A 20992-nucleotide genomic window follows, 5' to 3' on the forward strand; every position below is an offset into this window, starting at 1 on the left:
GAGAGGGGCGGTGTGCACAACTGCTGACTGGCCGGGCCGCGGGGAGGCGCGGCGCGCGGGGGGCGGGGCCTGCGGCGGGGCGATGAGTCGCCGGCCTCAGGGGCGGGCGCTGAATGAATTTCAGACACCTCTGTGCGTGACTTTGCAGTCCTTGGCAATCAGTTGCCATCCTTTTCCCTTTTTCGTCTTATCACTTGATATTTCTGACCCAATCAAAGTTAACCGTGGCCCGGAGCTCCATAGTCATGCTTCAATGACAGGATCTTCCCTGGCATTCCCGGCAGTCACCTGTGTCCAACCTGTGCAAAACTTTTATGTAATACTTTAATAAAAAAATATTTTTAAAGTTATTTATGACTGCTCTACTTTTCCGTAAGCTGAATTTCAGGAGGCTTAACATAATTCAGATAATGTAGAAAAATATAAAAATGAACTAAAAAATCAGGACACAGAAAAAGGCAAGTCAGAATAAAAGGATAACCAGGCCATAGGGACTCGCAAAACAATTGAAATAGAGCCATAACGTTGGTTCTGAGCTTTCTGGTGGCCATAGCTAAAAGGAAAACACATAAATCTCACTGTTCCAAAAGAAATATGCTGTTTCCAGAGATTACTAGCTTTTCTCTGGTTGCAGCACTCAAATTTTCAGGGGCTTTATGTAGAGATTTGGGATAATAATCAGTGTCCTTAGTTATCTATTATTGGGTACAATTTACCCCAAACTTTGTACTTTAAAACAAACAATAAACTTATTTTTGCAGTTTCTGTGGGTCAGGAATCTAGGTGCAGTTCACCTGGGTCATATGACTCAGTGTGTCTGTCTCTCTCTCTGGCTACATCAAGGTGTATGCTTGCTTAAAAATCCTTTTTTAAGGGGCTGGGGTTGTGGCTCAGTGGCAGAGTGCTTGCCTAGCATGCATGAGGCCCTGAGTTCAATCCTCAGCACCATATAGAAATAAAATATTGTGTCCACCTAAAACTAAAAAATAAATATTAAAAAAAAAAAAGAATCCTCTTTCAAGCAGTCTGGTGGCCGATGACAAGCCTCTGCTGGAGTCATCAGTTTGTGCCCCTTGCACCTTTCCATAAAAAGCAGTTTCCCCCAAGAGATTGAAGAGAGAATTGGAGGTGTGGGCCCCTGGTAGAATATTTCCTTAGCATGTGTGAGGCCCTAGGTCCCATTAAAACATTACAATATGATCTTGTAACCTAACCTCAGAAGTGACCTTCCTTCACCTTTACACATTCTGTTACTAGGTCAGCCCACACACCAAGAAAAGACACACAGGCTTGCATACATAGCAGGAGCGGCTGTCACTGTTTCTGCAGTTCCTCTTTCATGTTGGTAGAGTTTTTGACCCTAATTGATCCTCTCCAGAACTGTCATGGTGGCCACCCTATTCAGGAGGGGTTTCATCTACAAGTTAATCCCATGTAAATGTGGGCACAGTGGCCAGAAGTTACCTCAGTGTATCTGCATTACTAAAGAGACCTCCCTTCCCTAGAGTGAAGCAGGTGGAGTCACTATACCAGACCTTAAACTATACTACAGAGCAATGGTAACAAAAAAAGCATGGTATTGGCACCAAAACTGACTGGAAGACCAATGGTGCAGAATAGAGGACACAGAGACTAACCCACAAAAATTACAACTATCTTATATTACACAAAGGTGCCAAAAACATGCATTGGAGAAAAGTTAGCCTCTTCAACAAATAGTGCTGGGGAAACTGGAAATCCATTTGCAACAAAATGAAATTAAACCCCTATCTCTCATCATGCACAAAACTCGACTCAAAGTGGATCAAGGACCTAGGAATCAAACCAGAGACTCTGTCTGCATCTATTAGAAGAAAAAGTAGGCCCTAATCTCCAATATGTGGGATTAGGCCCCAACTTCCTTAAAAAGACTCCTGTGGCACAAGAATTAAAATCAAGAATCAATTAATGGGATGAACTCAAACTAAAAAGTTTCTTCTCAGCAAAAGAAACAATCTGTGAGGTGAATAGAGAGCCTACATCTTGGGAGCAAATCTTTACCCCTCACACATCAGTTAGAGCACTAATCACTAGGGTATATAAAGAACTCAAAAAGCTAAACACTAAAAAAAAAAAAAAAAAATCAATAAATGGGCCAAGGATCTGAAGAGACACTTCTCAGAAGATGATGTACAATCAATCAACAAATACATGAAAAAGTATTCATCATCACTAGCAATTAGAGAAATGCAAGTCAAAACCACTCTAAGATTTCATCTCACTCCAGTCACAATGGCAGCTATTATGCATACAAACAATAATAATTATTGTCGAGGATGTGGGGAAAAAGGTACACTCATACACTGCTGGTGGGACTGCAAATTGGTGCAGCCAATATGAAAAGTAGTATGGAGATTTCTTGGAAAATTAGGAATGGAATCACCATTTGACCCAGCTGTCCCTCTCCTGGGTCTATACCCAAAGGACTTAAAAACAGCATACTATAGGGACACAGCCACATCAATGTTTATAGCAGCACAATTCACAATAGCTAAACTGTGGAACCAACCTAGATGCCCTTCAGTAGATGAATGGATTAAAAATGTGGCCTATATACACAATGGAATATTATTCAGCGATAAAAGAGAATAAAATCATGGAATTTGCAGGTAAATGGATGGAGCTAGAGAAGATAACGCTAAGTGAAGTTAACCAATCCCCAAAAAAAAAACAAATGCTGAATGTTTTCTTAGATATAAGGAGGCTAATTCATAGTGGGATAGGGAGCAGGAGCATGGGAGGAATAGACAAACTCTAGATAGTTCAGAGGAGTTGGAGGGGAAGGGAGGGGGCATGGGGTAATTAATGATGGTGGAATATGATGATCACTACTATCCAAAGTACAGGTATGAAGACACGAATTGGTGTGAATATACTATGTATACAACCAGAGATATAAAAAATTGTGCTCTATATACGTAATAAGAATTGTAATGCATTCTGCTGTCATACATAAATTTAAAAAATTTACATAAAATAAAGAGACCTCCCTTCCCAGGCATGGAGACACCTCAGCATCACACACCTCAGTGGACCCTGACGAGAGTCTGTCCCATTGGTCCTTCTCTTTTGACATATTTTCCCAATTAGCTCCTTCTGCTTCTGACTGCTTACTCTCAAAGTCTGTGTACCAATGATTTTAAGTTGTCTGCTACAGGTAATTTACACATCTGCTCTGGCAGTAACGTAAAGGACACTGTAAGAGGAACTTTGAGGAAACCTGTGACCTTGCTATGTGTTTGACTGCTCATTGCTAACCAGCACCTCAGGTACACCCTCCACTACTTCTCACCTTGGAGATTTAACACACACTGTGGCTTAGCCACCGCTCAGCCATCTTGATCCTGGAGGGCTTTCCCACTCTAAGTGATGATTTTGTTTTCTCAAGTCAGCTTTTTGGATACAGAAGGAGAAGTGGCCTCAGTAGTTTTCTTGTTTTGATCTGTTTTCTCCCACCAGAAAGCAGAAAATGACTGCCTTTTATCTGTTAAACACAATTTATGGAAGATCATTGTTGGGGTTTAAGCTCTCACATTAGGCTCTAACAGACCAAAGCATGCTAAAGTTCCTGTCATCAAACAGAAACTCAATTGTTTATCAGATCCTCAATGAAATCAGGAGACAGCCACAACCACCCACAACAGTCCAGTCCTAGCTGCTGCTCAGGCAGTCCCTCTGCATTAGCCCTTATGAGAACTGCCTGCAGCCACTCTGGCCAGTTGCTTTTCATACTGTGTTGCTGTTTTGTTCCCACTCGAGCTACCTCATAAAAATCGATTGTGCCCTAGCGATGGTGCCCGTGCAATGGTAATCCCTGTAATCCCAGCAGCTCAGGAGGCTGAGGCAGGAGAATCACTAGTTCAAAGTCAGCCTCAGCAAAAGTGAGGTGCTAAGCAAGTCAGTGAGATCCTGGCTCTCAGTAAAATACAAAATAGGGCTGGGGATGTGACTCAATGGTTTTGTGCCCAAGTTGAATCCCCAATACCAAAAAAAAAAAAAAAAGAAAAGAAAAAAGATTGTCCTGCCATGCCCCATGGAATACCTTATCTAAATCTTAACTAAGACACTGGGGATTTGTGAATCACTGATGAAACCATTATCTGGTTTGGATCTCAAATGTCTCTGGAAGGCCCGTATGGTAAAGACTTGGTTGCCAGCCTGAGGCACTGCCGCACAAGGGGCGTGGGGTCTAGAGGAAGGGTGCTGGTTATTGGTGGCATGACATCGACTCTGCAAGGACGCCCCGCTTGCCTCTTAGCTGCCATGAAGTAAGCCCCTTTGCTCCCCCATGCACTCCTTGCACAGGCCCAGAAGAAACAGAGCCAACTGACCATGGACTAAAGGCTCCAAAACCAGGAGCCAGAGCAACTCTTTCCTCCTTTAAGTTTATTATCTCACACATTTTGTTACAGAAATGGAAAACTGACTAACCAATAAACAATGGCACAGGGTAAACATCCCCATTTGAAAAGGGAGGAATAGAAGAAAACCATGAAGGATCAGACCAAAGCAAGAATTAAACCAGGTAGGACAAACATTAAAATCTGTAGCTGTATGTATGCCCAACATTTGGGGGTACTTGGGAGTGTGATGTGAGCTCCAAAGGACTTGGTAATCCACCCGTATGGCTTTGTGTGCCACAACCCATCCAACACTCTCTGGGGTTCACTCTGTTCACTGCCTGCAACTTTCCTTAGCAGGCATTCCATGTTGGTGGCATCTTTAACTTCTGGGGTCTCCATTATAGCTTTAGCTTAACTCTCATAGCTTCAGGCATCACCCTTTCTGGCGCAGCCTGCAGGGACTCCAACCCTGCCTCCCAGGCCTTCCTTTAAAATCAGAGTGGAAGCCTCTGTGTTACTCCAAAACCCTTGCTTTCTGCATACCTACAAAACCCACATTATGTGGATGATGTCAGTCTCCCATGGCTGGAGCAGTAGTCAGTCCTGCTTAGACCACATCATAGTGGCCTCTGAGTACCTCAACAACTGCACAGTGAAATGATTCCTGAGGGAGTAACTTCCTGGGAAGCCCTATGTAAGCAGTGCACCCTAGGGCTCTCTTCTCAAACTAAAGTCTTTCAAGTCAGATTATATTTTTATACCACTGAGCCTGACATGGATCCTGAGAGCCCTCAAATTAGCTTTCCATTGTCCTAGTACAAAGCACTTGGCTTCTTTTAAAATAATTTTTGTTGGGGGGGTACCAGGGATTGAACTCAGGGGCACTCAACCACTGAGCCACATCCCCAGTCTTATTTTGTATTTTGTTTAGAGACAGGGTCTCACTGAGTTGCTTAGTGCCTCGATTTTGCTGAGGCTGGCTTTGAACTCATGATTCTCCCACCTCAGCCTCCTGAGCCACTAGGATTACAGGCGTGTGCCACTGCACCTGGCTTGACTTCTTCTTAATGGCACTAATCTCTTCAGTAACCTCACCTTCTTCAATTCCAATGTACATGTGCTTCTTTTCTGCTAAAGTATAAGTTTTTCAAATCATTCAGCTCTGCTCTTTGATCTTAATTCTCACAATAAATCTGGCTAAAAGTAGACAGCAATACGCATGCCATATCCTGAATATTGTGCTGTCTTGAAATTTCTTCCACCAGATTAATTAATCCATCATCCTTAAACGCAGTGTCACTCAAAGTCTCAAGGTGTGGACAAAATGTAGACCACTCTTCTCTAGAATGTAACAATGATGTCTGGTAGTCGTTTCCTATGGAGTCCTCATTTGTGTTTAGAACCTCATCAACACAGCCTTTACCCTCTGCATTTCTATCAGCATTCTGGTCTTCTGAGCTCACACCAGAATCACTCATCAAGCTCAAGTGTTCTTAGACTTCTTTAGTCTGCTTATCTAAACATTTCCACGCTTTTTCCACAAACCAGTTCCAAAGGCTTCTGAATGGCATCATCAGGTATAGTCATAGAAATGACCCCACTTCTTTTTTTTTAAGTCATGATATTTTTTTAAAGAAAGAGAGAGAGAGAGAGAGAGAGAATTTTTTTAATATTTATTTTTTAGTTTTCAGCAGACACAACATCTTTGTTTGTATGTGGTGCTGAGGATCGAACCTGGGACGCGCGCATGCCAGGCGAGTGCACTACCACTTGAGTCACATCCCCAGCCAGACCCCACTTCTTGACACCAGTTTTCTGTATTAATAAGTTTCCCATCACTGTGACAGAATTCTTGAGAGAAACAATTTAAAAGAGGAATAATTTATTTAGGTTCATGGTTTCAGAGGTTTTGCCTGTAGTCACTTGCTTCCATTGTGTGGGCTTGTGGTAATGCAGGATGTTGTGACTGGGAGCTCATGGTAGAGCAAGAATTGCTCACCTCCGTGTGGATAGGAAAGAGAGAGAGGGAGGAGGGGGGGGACGGAGGGAGGGAGGAAGTGATAGGAAAGGGCATGGACAAGAGTTACTCAAAAGGGACACACCCCAGTGATCTACTTTCAGCAAATAGGCCCCACCCCCTAAAGTTTCTGCCAGGCCACTATTGGGGAACAAGTCATTGACACATGGTCCTTTGGGGGACATTCCAGATCTAAACCACCTTTGTTACTATAAGATTTAGTGATCCACTCATGGGTATACACCAATGAGAACTGAAAACAACAGTCCCCACAAAAATTGTCCATGAATGTGCATAGTATCATTGTTCCAGATAGCCAGAAATGACCATCAGGTGATGAGTGGATAATTGTAATGCCAGATTTGTGGGACCCCAATAGACCTCCAGGAGCCCAATTCAATGCAATCACACAAGAGTCTTTATTGCAAGCTCGAGCCTGGCCTCACAACTGTTCCCGTCGCAGCCGGCCCAGGGAGTGAGTCCCAGTCCTTTGTTCAGTGAGATTTTATAGGTTTTGGGGGATACTCTATGTGTCACAACATCACACAGCAAATCATTCCATACCTCCAGAAAGTCAAACAACAACTCTTAACATTGATTAGCACATTCACTGACGGGAACAAGTTGGGTAGGGATGATTGGTTAGTCTAAGAGGGGAATTCCTTTGAACTGATTGGTTTAGGCCACGAGGGGTGTACGTGCTAAACTACATGGTTTCCCATCATGTTATCAACCACCATAAACTACTAGGGGGTCATCTGGCATCCCAGGTATTTTCCCTGTCTCTTGCTGATTGGTGGTTGCTAGGGGGTTGCTATGGGTCTTCACCTAGCCTAACTGAGTCAGGGACACCTGGTGCCACAGATCTCTCCTGTTATTTGCAGACAAACAACTCAGCAGGATGGGTATGTGCTTAGGAGCGCTCTGTGGGTTTTTCCAAGGACAAGGGACACGCCCCCTTCCTTGGACAGGCTTTGCTCTGAGGTAGAGGCTGGTTTCTCAAAAATGGAGACACAGCAGTTTCTCATAATCAGAATGTGGCATATACATACAATGGAGTTTCATTTAGCCACAAAAAGGAATGCAATGCACATGCCCCAACATGGACGTACTTTGAAAACACACTGGGTGAAAGAGAACAGACTCACACATAAAAGGCCACTTAGTATATGATTTCATTTATATGAAAAGTCCAGAATAGGGAAATCCCTAAAAGAAAGAAAGATTCATGGTTGTCAAGGGCTGGGGTGGGTGAGAATGGAGAGTAAGTGCCGATGGCTACAGGGTTACTCTTCAGGGTGATGAGAGTGTTTTAGAATCAGTGATAGATAATACTGTGATGGATGCCCAACTCTTTGAATAAATTACATATCACTGAGTTGTATATTTTAAAAGGGTGGATTTATGGCAGGTGGATGGTATCTCATCAAGCAATTATTTTTTAAATGTGTATGTAAGGGAACTTCCGTGCTGTGATCCATCACTTAGTACCTGCTCCACCAACTGCAGCACCCAGGAAGGAAAACGCTGGGCCTGACTTACTCCCATTGGTTGGTGCAGGGCCTGGCAAAATAACAGGTGCTCAAGAACTATTGGTGAGCTCTGGGGTTGGGACTCAGTGGTGGAGCACTTGACTAGCATATGGGAGGGACTGGATTCAATCTGCAGCACCGCATAAAATAAATAAATCAAATAAAGGTATTGTGTCCTTCTACAACTAAAATGTTTAAAAAGAATTATTGGTGAATGAATAAGTGAATGGGACCAGTTTAAATGCTGCCTCATTCAGATGGACACAATACCTTTATTTTATTTTTATGTGGTTCTGAGTTTCGAACCCAGTGCCTCACACATGCTAGGCAAATGCTCTACCTCTGAGCCACAACCCCAGCCCCTCCTGAGAAAATTTCATCTAGTATTTCTGTATTTGTACAAAGAAGATCTATGTTGGCTCAAGTTCCCATATCCAAACTAGGAATCTAAAAGTTTTCTGAAAGCTTCTTCAATGATCCCCAACTTGCTTGGTGGAGTTAGAATTCTGTGCTTTGTATTGTCTGCCAACATTTTAGAAAAAAAGTCACAATAAGGACCCTCAGGATGGAGGTTGTGGCTCAGCGGTAGAGCACTCGCCTCGCATGTGCGAGACCCTGAGTTCAATCCTCAGTACCACATAAAAATAAATAAGTGAAATAAAGGTATCATGTCCAACTAAAAAAATAAATAAATATTTTTAAAAAATAAAATAAAGACCCTCAGGTATGGCAGCAGATGGCCAGAAATCTTTCTACAGCAGAGACTGGAAGCCTGGGTGTCCCAAGGCCCTTCAAGAGATCACTAAGATGAACATCTTATTGAGAGGAGAGAAATTCTTACATTCAAGAGAGAATAGGTTCTGCTATTATGTTATTATTGTCGATTCAGAAGAAAATGCTCACTTTAAAAAACTGGATGAGGCCTGGGGATGTGGCTCAAGTGGTAGTGCTCACTTGGCATGCGCAGGGCACTGGGTTCAATCCTCAGCACCACATAAAAAATAAAATAAAAGATGTTGTGTCCACCGAAAACTAAAAAATAAATATAAAAAAAAATTCTCTCTCTCTAAAAAAAAAAAAATACTGGATGAGCCAGGTGCTGTGGTTCACACCTCTAATCCCAGTGGCTTGGGAGCCGGAGGCAGGAGGATCACAAGTTCAAAGCAATTTAGTGATGCACTAAGCAACTCAGTAAGACCCTGTCTCTAATAAAATACAAAATAGGGCTTGGGATGTGACTCAGTGGCTGAGTGCCCCCGAGTTCAATCCTGGTACCCCACTCAAGAAAAATGGATGAGGAGAGGCCCAACAAATGTCCTTCATACACAGAGGACTTGCTGACCTGCCACTGGACACACATCTACATGCCAAATGAGATATTATGTTTTAATGTCCTGGGATCTCTATGAGGGAAGTGTCATTGTCCCCACTTTTCGTAGGAGAGCAGTAAATCTCAGAGGCTAGATGACTTGCCAGTTGCTTGATGTAGGGCTTCAGTTGGCGCCCAGGCCTGTCTGGTTCTAGAAGTCCCCCTCTTCTATCATGTGGCTCTCCTCTGATAAACCACTATCAATTTAACGTGGACTCTCTGTTTGTTACCTGAAGGTAATGAGTGGGTTATTCCTCCCACCCCCTCCTTTTATTCTGTTCTCTCACTGTAACAAGGCACTAAAGTTTTTTCTTGCTCCTGGCTCAAGGTGAGAACAGAGGTGGCCTCTGGGGTATGCAGTAGGCTGGACCCCAAGCTAAATCCGGATGTCTGCTGAGACTCCATCTGTGCTGTGCATCCTGAGATCCCTGTCATGTGTCCTCACCAGAATTCTTTTATCCCAAGCTCCATGGACCCCAGTGCTGGCACCTGACCACCAGCCCTAATGTGGCCTCAGAGCTCAGGAGTTGGCCAGCCTGGGCAACTGGGTGAGACCCTGCCTCAAAATAAAAACTAAAAAGGGCTGGGCGTGTAGCTCAGTGGTAAAGCAAATTTGGTTTTAAAAAAAAAAGTATGGTGAACGTAGAGAGGGCAAAACACTATTTTTAAAGCTTTTGCCTTTTTTTCTGGGGTAATGGAAAAATTAATCTGGGAAGAGAAAGAAGTTCCCTTTTATTTGGGAAAAGATATTCGCTGAAGACCTTTTAGTTGCATAGGTACCAACAGCTAATATTTTTGAGTACCCATTCACTCAGAATATACTTGCTGAGTACCTCTAGGCCCTCTTCTAGAGACTGAAAAAGTAGTTACCAGAACAGTCAAGAGCTCTGCATTGGGGGCTTACAATGAAGCAAGATCAGTACATACAGTATACATTAGTAACATGGTGTTCAGTTCTGACCTCTATGAGTATTATTAGCTCATGGCACAGGGCTTATGAGCATGGGTCTGGGGGCCAGACTGCTAGAGTCTGAATTTTAGTTCTGCAATTTATCAGCTATGTGATTTTTATCAGGTTACTTTTCCTCTCTGATCTTCTGTTGCCATATTTACAAAACAGAAAACAATAGTTTCTGCATCAAAAGTTGTTGTCAAGATTAAATGAGGACTCAGTCTCTACCCGGATGCTGCCCTGTTGAGTTTTGTGGGCCATGTGGCTGCTGCATCAGCCTCCAGGTCTTGCAGGGACTCAGCCCTTCGGCATCACTACCCCAAGTCCAGCTGTTACTAAGGTTGCCCCAGCAGCAATCTAGCCTGCCAGAAGCTAGCCGCCCAAACATCTCCATGGTCAAACCAGGCCAGCCACCAGGCACATGGTAGCAGTCATCCATGTAGTAGTGAATGTCATTTGATGAGCGATCACCACCTATCCTAAATGCCCTGGAAGTGCAAGGCAAGGAGACCAAGCTGGTTTTGGAAGTGGCCCAGCATTTGGGTGAGAGCACAGTAGGAACCATTTCTATGGGTGGAACAGAAGGCTTGGTTAGAGGTCAGAAAGCCTTAGATTCTAGAGCACCAATCAAAATTCCTGTTGGTCCTGAGATCTTGGGCAGATCCATGAATGTCATTGAAGAACCTATTAATGAGAGTTTCTATCAAAAACAAACAATTTGCTCCTATTCATGCTGAGGCTCCTGAGTTCATTGAGGTAAATGTTGAGCAGGAATTTCTGGTAACTGGTATCAAGGTTGTGGATCTGCTAACTCCCTGTGCCAAGGGTAGCAAAATTGGGCTCTTTGATGGTGCTGGATGGAGTTGGCAAGACAGCGCTGATCATGGAGTTGGTTAACACTGTTGCCAAAGCCCATGGTGGTTACTCTGTATTTACTGGTGTTGGTGAGAAGACCCATGAGGGCAATGACTTACACCATGAAATGATTGAATCTGATGTTATCAACTTAAAATATGCCACCTCCGAGGTAGCGTTGGGGTATGGTCAAATGAATAAACCACCTAGTGCTCATGCCCCGGTAGTTCTGACTGTGGCTGAATACTTCAGAGACCAAGAAGGTCAAGAGGTACTGCTGTTAACTGATAGTGTCTTTCGCTGGCTCAGAGGCAGAACCCTTTCTGCTGTAGCCTGCCCTGGCCACTGATGTGGATACTATGCAGGAAAGAATCACCGCTACCAAGAAGGGATCTGTCACCTCTGCACAAGCTACCTATGTGCCTGCTGATGACGTGACTGACCACCCTGCCACTGCCTTTGCCCATTTGGGCACTACCACTGTGCTGTCCCATGAGATTGCTGAGCTGTGGATCCTCTGGACTTCTCCTTTCGCATCATGGATCCCAACATTGTTGGCATGAGCATTGTGATGTTGCCTATGGAGTGCAAAAGATCCTGCAGAACTAGAAATCCCTCCCGGATATTATTGCCAGCCTTAATGAGCTTTCCAAGGAAGACAAGTTGACTGTGTCCCATGCATAGAAAATGCAGCGTTTCTTTTCTCAGCCATTCCAGGTTTCTGGGATCTTCACAAGTCGTATGGGGAAGTTGGTACCTCTGAAGGAGACCATCAAAGAATTCCAGCAGATTTTGGCGGGTGAATATGACCATCTCCCAGAATAAGCCTTTTATATGGTGGGACCCATTGAAGAAGCGGTATCAAAAGCTGATAAACTGGCTAAAGAGCATTCATTGTGAGAGGTCCTCTTGCCAAACCAAGCACTCATCCAGTGTATTGTCCCTGTCCTTGCTTCTAATTCTAATAAAACAGTTTTCCTCTGTCGGCCACACAAGAGTCTTGATTGAAGACATTATGTTCTGTCTGAAGAGTGTTTAAGGTTTCCAATAAAATGTACACTCCTCCTCAGGGAAAAAAATAAGATTAAATGAGGGACTTAGCAAAGGATTCCTATGTGGCCCAGGCTGATCTTGAATTGTGATCCTCCTGCCTTAGACTCCTAAGTTACTGGGATTACAGTCCTGCGCCATCACATCTGGCTCATCATACCATTCTGGAGTCCTTCCACTTTTCTGAGGATGTCAGAGTCCATGAGGATGACCATGAAATTCCTGAGCCATTGCTTCAAGTCTTCCTCAATCCTGATGACCTTTCTACTTCACTAAAACTACCCACAGGAATGGTTCTTGCCCTTTTAAAAAATATGTATATATATTTTAGTTGTAGATGAACACAATATCTTTATTTTATTTATTTATTTATTTTTATGTGGTGCTGAGGATCAAACCCAGTGCCTTGCACATGCAAGGCAAGAACTCTACCACTGAGCTACAACCCCAGCCCAGTCCTTGCCCATTTTGAATGACTAGATTTCTGTAATCTTAAACTCCAATATCCTGCTCTGTATCCTCTGTTGAAGAGTTTTTAAGGTGGCCACAACCACATCTCCTATTCCATGTGCTCTTGTCCAATGTGATAAGGATCTGTGTTGTTTCCATTGAATATGAAATGGTCTGTGGTTGAAAAAAGCAATGCTCTGTACCTTCAGAGGCTAGATCATAAAACGTGATTTCTCCATGGTCTTCTTTAGAAACTCTCTGAAAACAGTTGCCATGCTGTGAGGAAATCCAGAATATATGAAGAGACCACATTTAGATCTCCTAGTCAAAGACCCCAGCTCAAGTCTCAGACAACAGCCTGCAGTAGTCACCAGACTCAGGACTGAAGAAGATTGAGATAACTTCAGCCCCAGCCACTACAACAGCATGAGAGACCATGCCACTAGTGAAAGCCACCTAGCCAAACCCAGTCAACTCCCACAATCATGGAGAGAGAGAGACAGGGAGATAGATGGATAGATAGATAGATAGATAGATAGATAGATAGATAGATAGATAGATAGATAGATATTGTTGTTTTAAACCTCCAAAGTCATACAGTTATACCTTATGGGACAAGAGTTGAAATATTATCATTTCCTTCTAACTCCCTGGTTCTCTGGCCCATCAAACCTCTGATCTCCCTGGACTCCTGCTCTGCCTTAACCAAAGTTTCCCTCATAGACACAATTAGAAATAGTCTGTGTTGTCTCCCTGATCTTTAGAACCATGTTACTAATTGGCTGAGAGTTTTTGCTCAATGTGAATACAGATAACAAAAAAGGAAAAGTGCAGCTCCCTTAGTGTTAACAGCTCTGAACTTAGAATGCCAGCTGCTCTCAGCTCTCAGTGTGTTAGAGCTCTGAACTTAGAATGCCAGCTGCTCTTATTTCTTGGTGTTAGCAACCCTCCTGCCACTCTCAGCAGCACAAGCTTGCAACTCTTAACAGCTGCAGCTAGAGGCTCCCAGCAGCCCTTCTGCAGCTCTCCCAGCAGCTTTCCACAGCCAGTTCTAATAACTTCACACAGCTTTCCTGCAGTTCTTTGTTAGAGTCTGTAAACAAGTCAGGATGGTGCCTGGTATTTTGCCAGAGGGAGTGGTTTGTAAAGTAACGCCAGCGAGCCATTAAGTGTGGAGATTCCTTATTGGTTGACTGCTGTATCTAGTTTATGTAAATTAAGATAAGCTGTGTGGAATGTATAAATTCTCTGTTGTCCTACAATAAACGGCTCCTACTCCTGCTGTATCAATCTACACAAGTTGCTCATCACACACACACACACACACACACATACACACACACACACACACACACACCCGTTATTTTGCTGCAGCCGTACTCCGGCAGTTCTTGGCCATTCTCTGGAGTGCTTCAGTAGCTCTCTGGTTGCCAGATATTCTTAGGCCTAGCAGTCCTTGGTGTTACCAGCTCGTACCACAACTAGATCAGCTTGCTCCACTCCAGTTAGAAATCACTAATATGCCAAAGAAAACCATCAGAAAGAGGCTTCAATGGGGCTTCTGCTGAGCACAAAGGGAAGTAGTATACAACCAGAGTTTCCCTGACTGGCCTGATGAGGGTGAAAGGAGTGCCACTTACATGGACAAAAGGGGTGGGCTCATGCATGACACAGTCTGTTGTCTGTTGACCCCTAGACATTCTTCATTGCCAGGCCAATCTGCACAGATGTGCTTGGCTCACCTATCCTTACTGTCATGAGCGAGGGAGGTTCTCCTCAAAGATCAGTCTGCTGGCATTCAGAGCTCAGAGCTGTTAACACCAAGAACTGAGAGCAGCAGGCATTCAAAGCTCAGAGCTGTTAACACTAAGGGATCTGTACTTTGGCTTTTTGCTATTTCTATCCAAATTGACCAAGAGCCCTCAGCCAATTGTTAACATAGCTATAAAGATCAGGGAGGTACTTCAACCTGTATGAGCAACAGGGTTGGCAGAGCCTCAGGAACAGCTGTGGCCCAGGCAAAGGCTCCTAGAACACTTTCAGGTAGTCAGTTTCCCCTGCACCTGAAGTGGTAATCTCTATGGTAACTATGATGGCTGCAGTGGCAGCTGCAGAAGCAGCCCTCACTTGATCAGGACCTCCAGAGCAGCAGTCATTGTTTTTTGTTTTTTGTTTTTTTTTTTTAAAGAGAGAGGAGAGGGGGAGAGAGAGAGAGAGAGAGAGAGAGAGAGAGAGAGAGAGAGAGAGAGAGAGAGAGAATTTATTTATTTACTTTAGTTTCTTTCGGCGGACACAACATCTCTGTTTGTACGTGGTGATGAGGGTAGAACCCGGGCCGCACGCATGCCAGGCGAGCACGCTACCGCTGAGCCACATCCCCAGCCCTGCAGCAGTCATTGTTAAGATAAGAGCCCAACCAGGTAGCAAGGCAGCGTTGGCAGACTCAGTACCTCATCACAGCTGAAAAGCAGCACTAGGGACAACAGTTGCCACAACAAATGCCAACATCCAGAGGTTGTAGAATGTGCTCACTGAGGAGCTGCAGGATGAAGGCACAACTTGGGCCAGGCCAACCAAGCAGCAGCTATCCAAACAGCAGCCACAGGAGTGATAACTGAGTAATTGCCAGGGAAGTCACAGAAGCAGCAGGGAGAGGCATCCCAGGCCACCTTCCCTGGTCATCCCAGGGTGTCTGCATCTGATGCCTGCATCCTAGATCTCTTGGCCTCAATCCTGATCTCAGTGCACCCATAGACCCTGCTCTGCCTCCTGGGCAGTGGTAGCTGTAGCTAGGTATGGGAAAGGGGCACAGTGATACTCAGCTGTCAGCAGAATAGCTAGCACATTGACATCTACTCCCACCAGTCCCAGGTAACTTCAGCTATTGACAAAAAACCCATCAATCTAGGCTGGGCATGGTAGCACATGCCTATAATCTCAGTTACTCAGGAGGCTGAGGCAGGAGGATTGCAAGTTTGAGGCTCACCTGGACAACTTATAGAAACCATCTTCTTTTGCTAAACTAGATATCTCTGCATTCAACTCCCTTGGACACTCAATCTCCTGTGTGGCTGCAGCAAGTCCTGGCTTCTGGGGCCCCTTCCTGAGGATTTCTGATATTCTCCAAGAATGCTCATGTACCGCAACTAACAACATGAGTTAGTTTTCCCGTGGTTCACTCAAACCAGCAGTGAGGCTGAAAACCAGTCATGCCTGACTTTACCTGTACATCATGCCCTTCCTTCTTTACTATATAAAACACAATCACTTTTGAACTAATTAATGCGCATGATTTCTGTTTATAGTAAAATGTACAATAAAGAAAACCCTGCTGAGATGCTGAGTTCCTGATGAAATCATATGTTAAAAGCAGTTTCCTCAACTGTAATTCCTATCCATATTTATCATTTTGTTTATTTTAAAACTACCCAGAGACTTTCCAAAATATGCTAGGTAACTCCTCAACAAGGCACAGGAAGCCCAAGAATGAATTCTTTGAAATCAACAATTGCCAGGTACAGTGACCACACCTATAGTTCCAGCCCCTGAGGAGGCTGAGGCAGAAGGATTGCAAGTTTGAGTCCAGCCTCAGCAACTTAGCAAGTCCCTAGGCAACTTAGCCAAGACCCTGTCTCAAATTTAAAATAAAAAGGGGGGGGGCTGGGGATGTGGCTCAGTGGTAAAACACCCCTGCGTTCAACCCATGGTACCAAAAACAAAAATATAACTCATCAATGATAGCTTTACTGAGTTTTATAACATAGTTGGTGATCTCTTCCGATTTCATTAGTCTTACTGGTAAAGCAAATCTTAGAGACCTACCTGTGTTAAGAACGAAACCTCTTTGAGGAGTCACACACAGTACAAGGGAGGCCTCGTCACATAAGAAACACATTTCCCCCCAAAAAAATGAGTGAAGGCAGATTTTGTGCATCAGAGGACCCGGTCTGGAACAGGCACAGGGCAGCACGGCCCTGCCGAAGTGTGTGCTGACACCTGGGCTCTGCACCAGCTGTGTGTCTGGCAAGGCCTTAACCTCCCTCTTCCAAGGCGTCTCTTCCCTGACCTGGAACAGCAGAGGGTTTGAGGCGACTTGAGCACATGGTGCCTGGCACTCGAGTGCTCACTGACACTAGCCACGGTTACCACAGTCTTTATCTCTATGGATGAAAAAAAAAACCAAAAAAAACACTACACTGGGTGAGATTAAACTCTTCCAGTGGCTACAGCTTAAAATAAACTACTCATCAAAAAGTAAAATTATCACATTGGGTAAACGTTATCCAAAATTTCACAGATCTACAGTCTGATAATTCCATGAGATGCATAAATTTGTGTAGTTACTTAGAACATTTGACAGCTAATTTAAAAAGCAGATTTATGGGCTTTATACCTGATTCCAATCAGAGAAGACTAAGAATATGAACTCTTTGCACAATTATGATCAGATCTGCATTTATATATATGTGTGTGTGTGTGTGTGTGTGCGCGTGTGTGTGTGTGTGTGTGTGTGTGTGTGTGTTTTGAGATGGGAGTCTCGCTATGTTGCCCAGGCTGGCCCGAAACTCAAGAACCTCCTGCCTCAGCCTCCCAGATAACAGGGACTACAGGCCCATGACACCAGGACTGGCTTCAGATGTCCCTTCCTCCAGGGTGAGTCCTGAGAGGCATTTGACTTAATTGTCATTCATGGGCTAAGAAGAAGATAGGCATATTTTTAGAAAGAAAAGTCTGGCTTTGCTTTGTTACTTAAATATATCAGAGCTAATCAAATTATAGGCACAAACATGGCCACACTAAAAATTGTCACCTGAATCTTAGGAATTCCAAACCCCACAATAATCAGTCCCCTTCTCAAGGTGCCGTGGTCTCAATGTGTCCCCACAATCAAGTGTTGAAAATTAAGCAAGCCCCAGTGTGCCATGGTTGGAAAGTGAGGGCCTCTGGGGACATCATGAGGGCTTTGCTGGCAAGGATGTTAGATTGGTGCCACTGTACAAGGGCTTGCCAGAGGCCTTAAGACTCCTTCCCTCACAGCACTTTTCTTCTCAGGTGGATGTCATGTCAGGGAACAATCTTAAAAACAGATCAACTTTCACCAGAAAGCCACACCTGAAGTGCCTACATTTTGGAATTCCCCAGCCTCCAGAACTGTGAGAAATAAATTTCTGCTTTATAAACTACTCAGCCTCGGGTATTTTGTCATAGCAGCACAAAATGGACTAAAATTCCAAGCATATTGGAAATTTCAAAAAAAATGTCTTTGTGTGTGTGGGTATTGTCCTATGTCTAGATGGGTGATTTGAATCTCAGCTGAGAAGGCTTGAACAAGTCTTTTGTTTCTTGTTGCTTCGTTATAAATCCAAAAACTTGGCAACCTAAAATGAGTAGCCCTCCTTTTATTACCTCCCATGGTTCCTGTGGCTGGGAGTCTTGGAACAGCTTGGCCATCTCTGTATCTCCCCTGCATTCGAGATCGGACAGTGGCTGAAACCAAAACAGCAGGGAGATGGAGCAGCTGGGCTGCCTGGGTGTCTCTTCCTTGTCATGTGGGCTCAGGACCTCCTGGGGGGTCGCCTTGTGGGCTAGCTTGGGTTTCCTCAGAGCGTGGCAAGTCAGGACAGTGGGACTACTTCTTGCCCATTCTGAGTTCCAGGGTCAAAGACATGACTGTGGTAGTAACATCATTCACTTCTGTGACTTTCTGATGGTGACAAGAGAGGCAGAACACTGCTCAGGGTTAAGTGGAGGGAAGTGGGGCCTAACCCTCCCATGTCCCACCTCTCAGTGGTAGGAGTGTGAGGGTCCCAGAGTGGAATAAAGGTGGCTCAGGTGCTACGGTGACAAAGGCTTTGGAAGATGCAGCTGACACATGACAACTACCTAAGCTGTAGTTTCTCATCCAAAAAAGAGGAGGAGGATTATGACAATAATGTCCACCAGTAGGACGGCAGCGAGGACTAGTGAGTGAAGACACAGAAAGCAGCAGGACAGTGACCAGCCAGGCCCCCCTCCCACACCAGCTGGCTGCACCCACTGCTGCCTCAGAGTACCCTGCTTACTGCCCTCACCCCAACATTGCCCTGGAGAAGCCTCTTCTGATCTGATCTGGTCTTGCCCTGGGTCCTGCAGAGGCTCCGTGTCGAGGAGTCAATGCCCACTGATTCCCTTAGATACCAGTGTTTGCAAAATGTGAGTAAGATGCAGGGAGCAAATAACCAAACAATCCGTCATTACTAGGCTTAGTTGTGGACATGAGAAGATTGTTACCTGAGCCCCAAACTCATGGGTTGCAATAAAACTGTCTTCCAAACTGGTATCCATGGCTGCTATGCCCCTGGAGCAAAGACCCTGGCAGGACAGGTTCTGATATCAGGCCTGTCACTGCCTCCGTAGGCCACTCCTCCCTCTGCAGCCTCGTCCTATTTCAACATCTGGCTGTCCTGCCTGACACCTTTAGAAATAGGGCAAATCCTAGCATCTGCTTCGGGTTCCACAGAGCCTCTCCTACAAATCTGTGAATTTCTAAATTGTGGACAGAGTTGAGCTGGTTCTTCCTCAGGGGCCCCCATATGAGTCAGTGGACGGAGGTGGGATCTTGGGAGAGAAAGCTGTGTAGGACACATTTAAATCTCAGCTCCTGCCCCACCAGGACACACTGTCACATCTACTAGGACCTGCTCAGCCACTTGCCTGTTGAGGAGGTGCCCTGTGTTCTCCAGGCATCGAGGCTGGTCCCTGGTAAGGAGGGCCTGGACAGAGCCCTAGAGCCAGACTTCCCTCTGTGAGGCCAGAGTGGAGCTAGAGGAGCAGTCCTCGGGGTATCTCATGGGCAGCGGGGCCTGTGCCATGTGCCCTGGTGCACACATGCCTGGTGGCTCAGGGGTGGGCTCTCAGCTGTCAAGGGCATTTGGGAATCCAGCCCACTGCAGTGGGCATCTGTCTCTCCTGGTTACCAGAATCTACACCCTTCTGAGACTTAGGGAGCAACCTTCCTCCAGAGGCTTGGCCCATCTCCCTTGAAGAGATAGAAACACCAGGTGGTCACTTCCCGGCTCTTCTGGAGGGAGGACGTGGGCTCCCCTGTGGGCCCTGTGTCAGGAAGAGTAGATGTGATGGTAGAGCTACCTCCAGCTCCTGGGGATAACATGGCAGGGCTGCAACCGTCAAGGGCAATGCCTGCCCATGTCAGTGGGAGCAGGACAGGCGTGCACCAGGGGCAGGGGACTTCCTGCACCAGCCCCAGATGGGATGGGGCCTTAGTTGTCGGCTCCAGTGCCTCCATTGTGGTTCCCCGCCACCTGGGTGCCAACCTCACTTTTCCTTTTAATGGACCCCTTTCCTTGCTAAGTCAGCCAGAGTCGACCATGATGCCTGACTGAAGGCCAGACCAACATGGTCCTTCAAGCAAGTTTTGTTTTTGCTTTCTGCAGCACTGGGGATTGAACCCAGGGCCTCATGCATGCAAGTAATGGATCACTCAACTGCAGCCCCAGCCCTTTTATATTTTATTTTGAGACACAGCTGGCCTTGAACTTGGGATCCTCCTGCCTCACTCCCGAGTAGGGAGGACTGTAGGTGTGCACCTCCTGAGGCCAGCCACTTGGAGTGGTTTTGACTCTAAAAGTCTCAGAACAGAGTGCCCTTAGCAGGGACCCCAGGGTCTACAGGATGTTGCTAGCCCAGCTGGGGTAAGGCCTTCTCAAGGGTGGACATCAGCCAAGAATTTCAGAGCGAGGAGGAAGAGCATGCAGATGCCTAGGGGTGGAATGTGTGCCACACCCCTGAGGGCACCCTGAGGGTGCGGTGAGACCCTGAAGCATCGGGTTTTCCTTGCTGTTGATATGCCTTCATCTTACCAAAGCCTGACTGCAGCCCAGAAACCGGCCTCCACCACCCCCAGAGAACGGCTGCTCTCCAGGAGCCTCAAAGCAGGGGCCGTGGAGGCTTGTCAAACACCCGGGACTGAGAGAGAAGAGATTCTGGAATCTGGAATCTGTTTAATTTTTTTTTAAATATTTTTTTTTGTTGTTGATAGACCTTTATTTTATTTATTTATATGTGGTGCTGAGAATCGAATCCAGTGCCTCACACATGCCAGGCACAGCCCCAGCTCATGTTTAAATTTTTAATGGAGGTATTTAATCTTTGAAATGTCTTTCATGTGTTGAAGTCAATAGCAAGCGATATAGGAAGGCAGTGTGGAGAATGAAAGGACCCTGGCTGGCCTTGAGCATGTGATGGTCCTGCCTCAGCCTCTGGACTAGCTGGGATTATAGATGTGCGCCACTCTGCCTGGCTCAGGCTGTTATTTTAAATAATAAATTCAAATATTCTTGAAAAAGAAATAAGAAGGAACTCCAGATAATTCTTTAACAACCAAAG

At 45.2% G+C, this 20992-nt stretch overlaps 1 pseudogene; it reads left to right on the plus strand.

Annotated features, from left to right (window-relative positions):
* The first annotated feature begins 10673 nt into the window (after positions 1 to 10673).
* On the plus strand, positions 10674 to 12007 carry LOC101972682 (ATP synthase F(1) complex subunit beta, mitochondrial pseudogene; annotated as a pseudogene).
* The last annotated feature ends 8985 nt before the right edge of the window (positions 12008 to 20992 follow it).

Source organism: Ictidomys tridecemlineatus, chromosome 10 (assembly GCF_052094955.1).
Source record: "Ictidomys tridecemlineatus isolate mIctTri1 chromosome 10, mIctTri1.hap1, whole genome shotgun sequence".
Lineage (NCBI taxonomy): Eukaryota > Metazoa > Chordata > Mammalia > Rodentia > Sciuridae > Ictidomys > Ictidomys tridecemlineatus.